General features: G+C 41.2%; 1 protein-coding gene across 2 annotated transcripts in view; it reads left to right on the forward strand.

The window, feature by feature from the left end:
• Nucleotides 1-13,588, forward strand: part of SCFD2 (sec1 family domain containing 2) — a 392,812-nt gene that overhangs the window by 339,293 nt on the left and 39,931 nt on the right. The window lies entirely within an intron of this gene.

Below are 13,588 nucleotides of genomic sequence, written 5' to 3' on the forward strand. Positions count from 1 at the left end.
CTCCGAATGCGGGACGGGCTCACTGGTTCTGAAGCTGTGCACTGGGGGAATTCTCCTCCCTGCTCAAGGCCACTGATGGCGGTCTTTCCTCAACTCAAAGGAAATCAAAGTAGCAGGTCCAATTTTCCCCACCATAAGTGTACATCCATGCTGTTTTCTTATCTTTGTTGCTGCTTCAGCTTTCATAGCACCCCAAAAAGAACAAACAAGAAGCAAGCAAATAACGTAAAAACTGCCAGCTGTGCTCAACTCGTGGGCACGTTGTGGCGATGCCTTTCCCTGCATGCGATGTAGCCTTGTTTTCTCCTCGTTCTGAAGATGAGGTCAGCTGTAGTCACCTTTCACGGTGTCTGTAAGGTGCAGCGTGGCTCCCAGGTGCTCTGCCACCTGACGGCTTTTGAAAGCAAGCAGATGCATATAATCTCTCAAGTCAGCTCCAGGAGTCCAGCAAAGCTTTTTGGGCTATTCAGAACCACCAGAAACATCAACATGCTTTGAAAGGGGACTTCTTATAGTATCAATGGCAAGTTCATAATTCACTAGAATCAATTTAACAGAGTGAAAACAACCACCTTGTTGGAAGCACCGGTAGTGAGATATGCCGGGTTTGAGAACATGTCTGTGGTACCCTCAGGAGCCTTGTGCTGCCCTCCATGGGCATGGGAAGGTTTGTGACCGTGAGCTCTGGCGTCAGTGGCTATGTGGCCATCCCTCCCACTAGCGGCAGGTTGCATTCCTAGAAAAGGGGCCCAAAGTCCAAATAATATGAGAGAGATCAGATTTTCCCATGGTGGTAATAGGAAATTAGGTAACCAATCAAAAAGCGATGCCTACCTTCTTAAATAGCCTTAAACATGGTATTTCAGTTACTCTGCCGAACTTCAGGATCTCTTTGTCTAAGGTGATTTAGAGTGATTTAATAGCATCACGTAACAACCAACATACGAAGTTGTGTAATTTAATACGATACGGTAGTGTGACAGTGTTTATAAAGTCCTCAATGCCTCACTTATTTAACCACATAAAAGCTTAAGATAAAGAAACTGTGTTAGAATAGTTAAGGCAGTCAGAAAAGCTGCTTTGGAGAGATTTTTCAGAGGAATCTTAGAGGAAATGCTTTGAAATAGTTGGGGCTGTTTCCTTGTTTCTGCAGTGATCCAGGATTATCTGTTTTGCTGTCTCCTTGGGCCTTCCTGAAGCAGCCTGGACGTTCAGAAACAAGGGGCTACTCATCCCACTACCTGCATCCTGCCTTCTAGGCCTTATTGGCAACTTGACCTTGCAGCCTGCCGTTAAAAATGCCGGTCCCAAAGCATATTCCTGATGATTTTCCTTCCTTCAGGCTTCCCCACTGCGTGTTTTCTCACAAAAAGCCTCAGAACGGGGCCTAGAATTCTGAGCAGTCACATTCTCTCGTGACTGTACAAGTCCTTCCATGTCCACCGCACATCCAGAACCTGCCTAATAATAAGAGATTTCAGTTGTCATTTATTCCTTTTTTCACCTGTTTTAAAAAGCTGAATTTGCTGGAGGCTTAAACAGTAGTGGGGTTGGTTTTCGTTTTTTTTTTAAGATGATAGCTGATACATTTAAAAGATTATATGATGCATATGTTATAAAGCATAATTATATAATAAACACCATGACCTGTCCTGTCCCTTTGCTTTCCCCCTGCCAGACGTAATCACTTCTCGAAAGTTTGTATTTAGCATTCTTTCTTTTTAAAACAGTTTTATCTCATAGGGATGTAAAAACTAAACCGTGTAGAGTTTAGTTTTGCTTATTAAACAGACAAACAGAATTCATGCAGCCAATTGAGGCTGCTCTTCTCAAGCAGGCTTTTTGGGAGTTGATCCGCTCACACATGTGGCTGCAATAACTCGGAACCACCTGGGAGCTCTTTGTTTGAAACCTCCTGCAGAGATCATTTATCAGCTGCTCAGGAAAATCTGTGCTGTTGCTTTACAGCACATTTGGTCTGATTCAACTCTTTTTCCTCTTACGTCTGTTTTCCCCATTCATTTATTTAAGAAATATTTAGTAGGCACGCCCTACTGTGCTAGAGATCATTGGTGAACCAAGGAGAGTGCGGCTCCCACTGGAGCTTGTTGCTGCCCCTCCTCTCCTTTCCCTCTTTGTCGTTTGAGGGATAACTGTGGGCCACAGGCTAAGCGATTCCAGGGCACTGAGAAGCATACAGTGAACCAAGGGCTCTTGGGGTCAGTGTGGGCCGGGAGCCCGAGAGGACACTGATGGAGGGACTTCGGGAAGTGGCCAGCCTCTGTGGGCCCTGTTGTGGGCCCTTTGTGGCCTCACCTGGATATTTCTAGCTCTCATTTTCTTTGTTAGGCCAGCCTCACTCACACACTCATGCAAGCATATTTCTGTCATTATCTCCACACCTGCTGAGGGGCCCCTGCCATGTGGTGGAAGGCAAGGACTCTACAATGAAAGGGGAAATCAGCCCGATAAGACCTGAAGTCTGACAACCCAGATTATGACTTTTTTATATGACAGGAACTTAAAAGTCACACTCAGTCGTTAAACATTAGATTTATGACACAAATACAATTGCCTGAGTAGTATAAATATAGAACCTCAGAAACATGTATATATTTTTTCATTTATATATGCTATATAATATAATGAATATAAATTATATGTATGTATAATTCATGTCTTCTCAACAGCCTCCGTATGACCCCTTCACCAGAATAACTGACGTTCTGCAATCCCGCTATAAATAGCATGACCCATTTGAAACTCTGACTGCTCCCAGCTCTGAGGCGTCTCCATGTGCCCGCACATCTGCTCTGCCTGCTGGAGCTATGTGGTTCCCAAGGGTCAGTTATGTTTGTTCCCAAACCTGCTTCTGCTGGTTGTATTTGTTATTAAGTTGCAAACTTTAATTAAATGTTCTCACATACTGATGGAATATGAATTCAAAAAGAAAATTGTTTCAGTGGAAACCAAATTGAACGCTTTTGAAAGACTCAATAAAGATGAGTCATTTTAAAAGTGCTTTTGAATTAGATGTGAACAAGGCCCTTGTAAAAGATTGAAGGAAAAAAGCATTAAAATCTAAAAGAATTCTACTCTCACATTGTGCTACAGGTGTCTGTAACTTCTTGTTCTGCTTTAAATGGACTAAAATTGGAAATTCTACATAGCACATAACATTCTTTTTTAAAAAAAGAACTCTAATCAGCAGACAATACTCAGAGAAAAGACCTTGGCCTTTCTTCAAAAAATTAGTGAATAAACAGACATTTGTTTTAATTTTAAACGAAATTATATTTATATGCACACACACACACACACACACACACGTATGTATACGTGTGAGAAAGAGAGGAATTTTTCATGCTCCCCCTCTTTGAATGACTTCCCTTCACCTGCCGGTCCCAAGCGCGTTTGGGAAAGGAGGCTTCTGCGGTGTCACTCATGTACCTGCAGGACTGCCCTGCTCACAAGTAGTCTTATACATCAGCCTCACTTTTAGTTAGCTTCAGATGTGACGCCACTTGCTAAGGTTTATGTGGTTTTTTATTTTGTTTGGCTTTGTTTCTATTTGCCAAACATTCATTGAGAGCCATGAGAAAAGGCTCCATTTTTAAAACCACAGTTTGAAAAGAGAGAAAAGGCATTGTCAGGCTGCTGGATGGATAAGGAGGTCACGACTCCAGTGCTCTGGCCGAGTCACACTCCCGGGCCGACCTTTTCTCTAACTGCCCCAGGAGCCCATAGAGGTGGGCCCCCTGCCGCCAGGGGTGTGCCAAGAGGCAGGAGAGCAGAGATGCAGACTGGAGAGTGGGCCTGAGCTTCTCAACCTCTGGGCCAATAGAAGGAAGAGGAGGCCAGCCTTGGATACCCTGGGTCCAGAGGAGAAAAGGGCCTCTTGACCAGGTTCAAATGACGTTTTTGACCCTAGCTCTTCCCAAGCAGATGTGAGGGGCATTTAGAACTGTGAGGAGAACAATATCACTAAATAGGGATACATTTCAAAACCTATTCTAGCCATGCCCTCCTCCTGCCCCCTAGCTTAACCAGTCATACAGCTGACATGCTTTATGTTTGACCTGCTTAAGTGCGTGTGCATGTGTGTGTGTGTGTATTTGGAAGGCCTTAGGTGAGAGGTACTTCAGCTCTGATTCAGACTGAGGCCTTGAACACAGCAGCCTCCCGATACAGGATACTTCATTTTCCCAAATACCTAAGGAATAAAACCAAACTTCTGGAGACCAGGTTCTTTTTTTTTTTTTCCTCAATTTACATTCTCATTAACAGTGTACAGGGTTCCCTTTTCTCTACATCCTTGACAACATTTCTTGTCCTTTGTTCCTTTTTTTTTAATTTTTATTATGTTAATGATAGGTTACAATCTTGTGAAATTTCAGTTGTACATTATTGTTTGTCAGTCGTGTTGTAGGTGCACCCCTTCATCCTTTGTGCCCACCCCACACCCCCCCTTCCCCTGGTAGCCACTAATTTGTTCTTTCTGTCTACATTTTTAAATTCCTCATATGAGTGGAGTCATACAGAGATTGTCCTTCTCTATCTGGCTTATTTCACTTAACATAATTCCCTCAAGGTCCATCCATGTTGTTGCAAGTGGGACACTTTTGTTCTGTTTTACGGCTGAGTAGTATTCCATGTATATATGTACCACATCTTCTTTAGCCAATCATCTGTTGATGGGCACTTAGGTTGCTTTCACGTCTTGGCTATTGTAAATAATGCTGCAATAAACATTGGGATGCATAGGACTTTTGGAATTGCTGACCTTCAAGCTCTTTGGATAGATACCCAGTAGTGGGATACCTGGATCGTATGGTAGTTCTATTTTTAATTTTTTGAGGAATCTCCATACTGTTTTCCATAGTGGCTGCACCAGTTTGCATTCCCACCAGCAGTGTATGAGGGTTCCTTTTTCTCCACAACCTCTCCAACATTTGTTACTGTTAGTTTTAGATATTTTTGTCATTCTAACGGGTGTAAGGTGATATCTTAGTGTAGTTTTGATTTGCATTTCCGTGATGATCAGCGATGAGAAACATCTTTTCATGTGCCTATTGGCCATCCGTATATCTTCTTTGGAGAAATGTCTTTTCATGTCTTCTGCCCATTTTTTGATCGGGTTGTTTGATTTTTTTGTTGTTGAGTTGTGTGAGTTCTTTATATATTATAGATATTAAACCTTTGTCAGATGTATGATTTGTAAATATTTTTTCCCAGTTAGTGGGTTGTTTTTTTGTTTCAATCCTGTTTTCATTTGCCTTGAAGAAGCTCTTTAGTCTGATGAAGTCCCATTTGTTTATTCTTTCTATTGTTTCCCTTTTCTGAGAAGACATGGTGTCCGAAAAGATCCTTTTAATACTGATGTCAAAGAGTGTACTGCCTACATTTTCTTCTAGAAGGCTTATGGTTTCAGGTCTCACCTTTAGGTCTTTGATCCATTTTGAGTTTATTTTGGTGAACGGTGAGAAATAATGGTCAATTTTCATTCTTTTACATGTGGCTTTCCGGTTTTCCTAGCACCATTTGTTGAAAAAACTTTCTTTTCTCCATTGTATGCCCTCAGCTCCTTTGTCGAAGATAAGCTGTCCATAGATGTGTAGTTTTATTTCTGGGCTTTCAGTTCCGTTCCATTGATCTGTGCACCTGTTTTTGTACCAGTACCATGCTGTTTTGATTACTGCAGCTTTCTAGTATGTTTTGAAGTTGGGGATTGTGATGCCTCCCGTTTTGTTCTTTTTTCTCAGGATTGCTTTAGCAATTCGGGGTCGTTTGTTGCCCCATATGAATTTTAGGATTCTTTGTTCTAATTCTGTAAAGGATGTCATTGGGATTCTGATTGGGATAGCGTTGAATCTGTAGATTGCTTTAGGTAGAATAGACATTTTAACTATGTTTATTCTTCCAATCCATGTCCACGGAATGTCTTTCCATCTCTTTATGTCGTCATCCATTTCTTTCAGAAAGGCCTTGTAATTTTCATTGTATAGGTCTTTCACTTCCTTAGTTAAATTCACTCTGAGGTATTTTATTCTTTTTGTAGTGCTTGTGAATGGTATTGTGTTCTTGAGTTCTTTTTCTGTTAGTTCATTATTAGAGCATAGAAATGCTACTGATTTATGCAAATTGATTTTATACCCTGCAACTTTGCTGTAGTTGTTGATTACTTCTAAAAGTTTTCCAATGGATTCTTTGGGGTTTTCTATATATAAGATCATGTCATCTGCAAACAGCAAGAGTTTCACTTCTTCCCTCCCTATTTGGATTCCTTTTATTCCTTTTTCTTGCCTGATTGCTCTGGCCAGGACCTCCAGTACTATGTTAAATAAGAGTGGTGATAGAGGGCATCCTTGTCTCGTTCCTGTTTTCAGGGGGACAGCGCTCAGTTTTTGCCCATTGAGTATGATGTTGGCTGTGGGTTTGTCATATATGGCCTTTATTATGTTGAGGTAGTTCCCTTCTATGCCCATTTTGTTCAGAGTTTTTATCATAAATGGCTGTTGGATCTTGTCAAATGCTTTCTCTGCATCTATTGAGATGATCATGTGGTTTTTATTCCTCAGTTTGTTGATGTGGTGTATCACATTGTTTGATTTGTGGATGTTGAACCATGCCTGTGTCCCTGGTATGAATCCCACTTGATCATGACGTATGATCCTTTTGATGAATTGCTGAATTCTGGTTGCCAAAATTTTGTTTAGAATTTTTGCATCTGTGTTCATCAGCGATATTGGCCTGTAGTTCTCTTTTTTCGTACTGTGCTTGTCAGGCTTTGGTATCAGTGTGATGTTGGCCTCATAGAATGTGTTAGGAAGTGTTCCATCTTCCCTAATTTTTTGGAATAGCTTGAAAAGGATAGGTATTAAATCTTCTCTGAAAGTTTGGTAGAATTCCCCAGGAAAGCCATCTGGTCCTGGGGTTTTATGCTTTGAGATGCTTTTGATTGCCATTTCAATCTCTTTCCTTGTGATTGGTCTGTTCATATTGTCTGCTTTTTCTTGAGTGAGCTTTGGGAGATTGTAGGAGTCCAAGAATTTATCCATTTCCTCTAGGTTATCCATTTTGTTGGCATATAGTTTTTCATAGTATTCTCCTATAATCCGTTGTACTTCTGCATAGTCTGTTGTTATTTCTCCTCTTTCATTACTGATTTTGTTTATTTGAGCTTTCTCCCTTTTTTTCTTTGTAAGTCTGGCTAGGGGTTTGTCAATTTTATTTATCTTCTTAAAGAACCAGCTCTTTGTTTCATTGATCCTTTCTACTGCCTTTTTTGTTTCAATAGCATTTATTTCTGCTCTGATTTTTATTATTTCTCTCCTTCTGCTGACTTGGGGCTTTGTTTGTTCTTCTTTCTCTAATTCGGTTTGGTGTAGTTTAAGATTGCCTATTTGGGATTTTTCTTGTTTGTTAAGATATGTCTGTATTGTGATGAATTTCCCTCTTAATACAGCTTTTGCTGTATCCCATATGAGTTGGTATGGCATGTTATCATTTTCATTTGTCTCCAGGTATTTTTTGATTTCTTCTTTAATTTCTCCAGTGATCCATTGCTTGTTCAATAGCATATTGTTTAGTCTCCACATCCTTGTGCCTTTCTCAGCTTTTTTCTTGTGATTAATTTCTAGCCTTGTAGCATTATGATTGGAGAAGATGCTTGTGATTATTTCAATTTTTTTAAATTTGTAGAGGCTTGCCTTGTTTCCCAACGTATGGTCTATCCTTGAGAATGTTCCATGCGCACTTGAGAAGAATGTGTATTCTGCTGTTTTTGGATGAAGTGATCTATATATATCTATTAAGTCCAATTGTTTTAGTTTTTCGTTTAGCTCCACTATTTCCTTGTTGATTTTCTGTCTGGATGATCTGTCCATTGATGTGAGTGGGGTGTTGAGGTCCCCTACTATTATTGTGTTGTTTTTAACATCTTCCTTTAGGTCTGTTAATAGTTGCTTTATGAACTTTGGTGCTCCTGTGTTGGGTGCCTAGATATTTATAAGCGTTATTTCTTCTTGATGAAGTGTCCCTTTGATCATTATATATTGTCCTTCTGTGTCTCTCTTTACCTGCCTTATTTTGAAATCCGTTTTGTCTGATATAAGTATTGAGACACCTGCTTTCTTTTGTTTGCTACTAGCTTGAAGTATTGTCTTCCACCCCTTCACTCTGAGCCTGTGTTTGTCCTTGGAGCTGAGGTGTGTTTCTTGGAGGCAACAAATTGTTGGATCTTCTTCTTTAATCCATTTTGCCACTCTGTGTCTTTTTATTGGAGAGTTCAATCTGTTTACATTGAGGGTGATTGTTGATGCGTGAGGGCTTAATGCTGTCATTCTGTCACTCATTATCCGGTTTTCCTGCATTACCTTTGTTTCTCGTCCTGTGTGTTTTAGCCTACCCATTGACTTCTGCAATTTCTTATGCTGGGTTTCTTAGATTTTTCCTTATTTATGTTTTGTGTCTCTGTTCTGTTTTTTAGTTTAGTGGCTACCCTGAAATTTGTATTTAGAATCTTGTGTATAATATAGTCCATTTTCTGGAGACCAGGTTCTTTTGAAAAGGTTCCCCAAGCACCAGAAAGATTCAAGCCTGCTCCCGGAGAGAACCAAGCAGAACGGCAGAACTAGGCAGACTGGAGTAGGGAGTACAGCTTCATTTCAGCCGTCCCAGGAGGCTCGTCAAGCTAGTCAGCCTTCTCTCCATTTTAACTTTGTTGTTACTGGAAGTGTGGGTCCCTGCTGTGTACAGAGCCATGGAAAGCACTGTTCTCACTCTGTGGCAGTAAAGGGACTTCAGTAAGTGGAGACGGGTGAGAAGGAATGGAGGGAGGGTAGCATGGACACAGGAGCCCTGTTTTGTTGCCTAAAGGAGTAACTGGACCCTTGCCCAAGAATTCCCCAAGCCCCCCAGAGAAAGAAATTGCAGGGGCATGAGTCATCCCCCTTTTTAGAAGAACACAGGAGTGCCCTGGGGGACAGGGGGCCTCCCTTATCAAGAAGTAAGCAACTGAAGTGTACAGATTGGGCTTGGCTAAAGGCTAGGATCAGCTTCTGGCTTATTATCTATTTAACTAAGTGGATTAAATGAGAATTGACTGGAGTTGTACACTTAGAGTTGCCTTACAAAACGCTGTTATCTCAGAAGCCAACTTAATGGAGCAGGCTGTCAGAGGCTTATTAGAAGTAACTGAATACAGTGCCTCACCCAGCAGAGATCCAAAGCAGAGTGTGCAGCCAGGCCTGTGAGACCCCACACTTTGTGTGGCCACAAGAGATGGGCCCGGGGTCTAGCTGCAAACCACACCATTAGGGCCTCCCCCCAGAGACAGGCCCAGGTCTTCCCAAGAAGAAAGGCACTTGCCACTCACTCCATTTTAAAAGCATTTCTTCAATGTTAAGGGTGAATTGTGTATTTTGATCTTTTACGTATGTGGTCTTAGCACATGTGAAAGACAGCAGAGTGGAGTGGCGAATAGGACCGTCTTTGGAGTTAGACTGCAAGGGTTTGAATCTTAGCTTGACTATTTACTAGTTGAGGGACCTCATATTACTTACCTTCTCTGTGGCTCGGTTTCCCCATATGCAAAGTGGCAATGGTAATGGTACATACCTCATTGGCTTTCTGTGGAGATTCAATGAGCTAATATGTATAAACTTCTTAGAATATTGCCTGGCATAAGTGGTTCTATAAGAGAGCATTCAGTGATTATAGCTATTACTATTATCACAGAAAAGAATTCATCCCATGTCATAGCTTTTGCACCCGCTTCTCCTTTAGCTACTAATTGCAGAATTCAGAATGAACTGCATTCACAGAGGAGATTCCAAATGGCAGGAGGCAGTGTACACGGAGGACTCAGATCTGTGACAGAGGGACGTTTTGAACCCTGACTTTGCCGGGGATGGCGATGTGATCTTGCACAAGTCGTTTATCGTCTCTGGGTCACATTTCTAAAGTGTGTGTGTGTGTGTGTGTGTGTGTGTAACTTTCATTATAGGGTTTGGGTGAATGAATGTAAATCCTGCTTTTGGTGAAGTTTCATGTAATTTTAAAAAATGCTCAGAGACTGATAAAAATGAGCCCCTTGGGTCTGGTGTCCTAGAAACATGTACCTTGAGGACACTTGCTCTGAGGATGACAGCCACGTTGGAAAGAGCTGATGGTTTGGACAGAAGTTGCCCTTGGCCAGCTCGTTTGAACAATAGAGATAACTGACTATTTTTCAGAAAAGTTTTACTTTATTTGTGAATTTAGGATTTTGTTATTTTCCTTCCAACAATTTCTTTGACAGTCTTATTTTCTGTTGGGTTTGTTTGAGTTCAATTTACCAGTAATCTGTAAACACTTCTGTCAAATAATCTGCTTCACAGTTGTTCTAACTCTTTGCAATTACACAGCCTTTGCTTAATTAATTCCAATGTATAATCCACAATTTCCATGTATAATCTATAATTTTCGGTAATCTATAATGCCGTAGACAGTTCTGTTCCACTCAGCCTAATGGATGAATGTCATATTCCTCACTTACCAAAAAATTGAAATAGAACTAATATGAAAATTTGTATGAGTCTTTCTGTTCTATAGAAAATGAATTACTTAAGTAAAAAATTTTAGCCTATTAACTGAATTAGAGGAATCGAAATACCATGCATGGTATTAGAACTAATAATATTTCCATGCCTTTTTTTATTTGAAAGAATATTACATAATATATATATATATTCACATATACTTGATATAATTTCCTCTATTGTAAATGGCTCAGCCTGAGAGTTTAAGGAAAGAAGCCACGTGAATGAGTAAGAGGCTATAGCCTTCCAGGGTTTCTTCTGGTTGATGATTGACTAAAGCACGGGCTGATGTGGGTCAGCTAGAGCTGCAGTGTGGGGGCTGAGCATGGTGTGGCATCAGTAGATGCTTTGTACCTGTGGATCTCAACTTTTCGTGGTTATGAAGCTCTTTAAGAATCAGGAGGAAGTTACGGACATCCTCCTCAGAAAACAACACCTTTTCTCCCTTCCACAAAGCTTGGCAATGAATTGGGCATTTCTAGAAACCAGGAGACAAAGACTGGGCAGAGAATTTTTATGATACAGTAAGAAATATATATATATTGGTCTTTGTCCCCAGTTCCTGAACACATACAGCTCTTAAAACCCTTGAAATTTCCGGAGTGATGAGAGTGTCTTGTGTGCTAATAGAATGAGTGGTGGCTGGAGGCCCCCAGATAGCTTCACATGGGGGCTGGTCACCAGAAAAACCAAGGCATGTTTAGAGGGTTGGAACTTTCAGCCCCACCTTCCAACCTCCAAAGAGGAGAGTGGGGCTGGAAGTTGAGTTAATCACCAGTGGCCAATAATTTAATCAATCATGCCTATGGAATGAAACTTCTATAAACACTCCTAGACAATAGGGTTCAAAGAGCTTCTGGGTGGTGAACACATCAAGGTACCAGGAAGGTGGAGCCCCTGAAGAGAGCATGGAAGCTCGCTGCTCCTTCCCCCATACCTTGCCCTCTGCATGTCTGCCATTTGACTGATCCTGAGTCCCATCTCTTGTATTACACTGGTAATAGTAAGTAAAGTGCTTTATGAGTTGTGTGAGTCATTCTAGCAAGTTATTGAACCTTAGGAAGGGGTCAAGGGAACCCTCGATTTACGGCTGGTTGGTCAGGAGTGCAGGTGGCAACCTGGGATTTGCAAGTGGCATCTGAAGTGGGAGCAGGCTTACTGGTGTCTGAAGTTGGAGCAGTCTTGTGAAATTGACCCCTTAAACTATGGAGTCTGCACTAACTCTGTGTAGTCAGTGTCAGAATTGAAGTGAATTGGAGGACATTCAGTTGGTGTCTGGAGAGTTAGAGAATTGGTTGATGTGGGGAAAAATCCCACATATTTGGTGTCAGAAGTGTTGTGAGTATAAACAGTTCAGAATTTTTGCCCTCCCCTTAAGAGTTGTTCTGTACAATGTCCCTCAGTAATTAAGGGTATGCGCTCATCTACTCACATGCCACCCCACCGTGTCTGCTGCACTGTCCCTTTGGTTGTCCCTGTGTACTATAGATACAGTCCATTTAGGTTAGGCTTGTTTGGTCTACCTCTACTCCCTAAAAACATTTTCTCTCTTTATTAAAATCAACAGTGTCTTCTCACTTCACACCCGCTAGGATAGCTACAATCAAGGAGATAGATAATAAGCATTATTAGGATGGGGAGAAATCGCAACCCTCTTACACTGCTGGTGGAAGTGTGAAATGGTACACTCACTTTGGAAAACAGCCTGGTGGCTCCGCAAAAGGTTAAACCCAGAGTTGCCATAATACCCAGCAATTCTACTCCTAGATATATAGCCAAGAGAAACAAAACTGTATGTCCACACAAGAATGTGTACAGTAGTCCTCGCTTATCTGCGATTTCACTTTCCACAGTTTTAGTTACCCACAAACAACTGTGGTCTGAAAATATTAAATGAGAGAGAGAGAGACCACATTCACATAACTTTTATTACAGTATATTGTTATAATTGTTCTATTTTATTATTAGTGATTGTTGCTAATCTCTTACTGTGCCTAATTTATAAATTAAACTTTATCACAGGTATGTATGTACAGGAAAAACTATAGTATATTTAGGGCTCAGTACTATCCCAGTTTCAGGCATCCACTGGGGGTCTTAGAACATATCCTCCACAGATAAGGGGGACTACTCTACATGCGTAACTAGCAGCATTAGTCATAATAGCCAAAATGCAGAAACCAGCCAAATCTCCATCAACTGATGAATGGATATACAAAATGTGGTACATCCATACAGTGAGTATTAGTCAGCAATAAAGATGAGTGAAGTACTGACACATGCTACAACTTGGATGAATCCTGAAAACATTATGCTAACTGAAAGAAGCTGGTCACAAAAAATCATATATTCTATGATTCTGATTTACATGAAATGTCCAGGATAGGTAAATCCATAGAGACAGAAAGCAGATCAGTGGTGCCTGGGACTGAGGGTAGGGGGAAAGGAGAGTGACAGTTAATGAGTATGGAGTTTCTTGTTGAGGTGATAAAAGTCTTCTGAAATTGATTGTGGTGATGATGGTTGTGTAATTACATGAACACAGTAAAAGCTATTGAATTGTACACTTTAATTTAGTTAATTGTATGGTATATGAATTCTATCTCAATAACACTCTTCCAAAAAAAAAGGAATGCAGGCTCTGGATCCAGGCTGCCTGTGTTCAAATCACTGTGGAAGCTCTGGTGTCCTGAGACAAGGATGTGGGTGCAAATGCTGTATTTGGAAAGCTGTCCCAGGAAGCACAGTCAGGAAGGGGGGAAGTGAGACAGAGAAGGAAGGAAAGCCAAGAAAGGGGGCATTAATGAGTGAGTAACTGCGTTGGGCAGCTGGGGCTCAGTCCTGCTGGGGCCCCTCAGAAAGGCTATGAAGGCCACAATTCAGAATTATCCCCTAAGGGATGTGAAAGCTGTGTTGTTCCCACGAGTGCTGACTTCCCAGCACTTCCAGCCTGCCCCACAAAAGGCCAGGCATGTTTGTACAACCAGAGAGCCCTGAGACAGGAAGAG

This window comes from Equus caballus, chromosome 3 (genome assembly GCF_041296265.1).
Source record: "Equus caballus isolate H_3958 breed thoroughbred chromosome 3, TB-T2T, whole genome shotgun sequence".
Classification (NCBI taxonomy): domain Eukaryota; kingdom Metazoa; phylum Chordata; class Mammalia; order Perissodactyla; family Equidae; genus Equus; species Equus caballus.